The sequence below is a fragment of the Ixodes scapularis genome, unplaced genomic scaffold (assembly GCF_016920785.2).
Source record: "Ixodes scapularis isolate PalLabHiFi unplaced genomic scaffold, ASM1692078v2 ptg000683l_1___fragment_1__unscaffolded, whole genome shotgun sequence".
Lineage (NCBI taxonomy): Eukaryota > Metazoa > Arthropoda > Arachnida > Ixodida > Ixodidae > Ixodes > Ixodes scapularis.
The window spans coordinates 778,315-779,811 of NW_024610019.1; positions in this window are offsets into that span (position 1 = coordinate 778,315).

Below are 1,497 nucleotides of genomic sequence, written 5' to 3' on the forward strand. Positions count from 1 at the left end.
TCGAGGAACACCTGAAGCATCTTGGGATCGTCCTCGAGCGCCTGCGCAACGCCGGCCTGACGATTCACCCTGACAAGGTGCAGCTCGCTTCACCACAAATTAACCTCCTTGGCTTTGTAGTGGACAATGGAGTTCTTCGCCCCAACGAGGACAAGCTGCGTGCAATAGCAGAGTATCCGCAGCCACACGACGTCGAGAGTTTGCAGCGGTTTCTTGGATTGATTGGGTTTTATCGCCAGTTCATCCCTCGCTGCGCCGAGATCGCTAACCCCCTGACCTTGCTCTTGCGCAAAGGCGAGAAATGGCGGTGGGGGGAGGATCAGCGCATCGCTTTCCTTCAGCTCTCAAAAGCAATTACCGACGTCGCCTCTTTGAAGTTGCCGGATCTCAACCGACAATTTGTCGTCCAAACAGATGCCAGCAACTTCGGCCTGGGCGCAGTCCTCCTTCAGGAACACGACAACGTTCTTCGCCCAGTCGCCTTCGCTAGCCGCACGCTGACAGCGGCCGAGCGAAACTACTCCGTGACGGAAAAGGAGTGTCTCGCCATCATCTTCGTCCTCAAGAAGTTTAACATGTATCTCGATGGCGCTTCCTTTCAGATACAGACGGATCACCAAGCGCTCTCCTGGCTGAAGAATTTGCAGAATCCAGCCGGACGTCTTGCACGATGGGCTCTGACACTGCAAGCGTACGACTACACTATCGCCTACACGAAAGGAGCAACTAATATTGTGGCAGACGCACTGTCACGGGCTCCTTTGCAGGTCCCTCCCACTGAGACGGAACCGACGTTGGTGGGATTAACCGACATCGTGGCCCGCACTTCGGAGTCACGGTGGGGAACGTTGGTGAGCAGAGCAGACCTCCGCAAGGCCCAGCAGGAAGATGGACTTTGTCGACGCGTGTGCGAGAGGCTTGCGGCACGAAGAGCAAGCGGCACCGGAAGCGACGACGAGTTCGACTCGTACCTGCTGAGCGAGGACGGACTTCTTCTCCGCTACATCCCCCAGGCAGACGACGACAGCGATGGATCGCCTTTCCGGATTGTGATACCTCGGAAGCTGCGCAAATCATTCATCAGGTACTTCCATGATTCAGCATTAGCGGGTCACAGCAGCGGCAGTAAGACTTACGATAAGTTATGTCGTGTTGCGACTTGGCCAGGAATCAGGCAGGATGTACTGAAGTATGCTCGCAGTTGTCCAGTGTGTCAGAAGGCGAAACCTCGCGGAGGCCAACCACCAGGATTAATGCAGCCAGTCGTTAGCCAGTCGCCTTGGCAGATTGTCGCATGTGATGTCATGGGACCGTTTCCACGTAGTCCTCGCGGAAATCAGTACCTACTTGTTGTGACTGACCACTTCACCAAGTGGGTCGAACTGTTCCCCTTACGGAAGCTTCTTTCGCAGCGGATCTGGGACTGCCTTCTGTCCGTTTTCACGAGATTCGGCTTTCCTGCAGAGCTCATCACGGACGGTGCTTCGTACTTTCGAA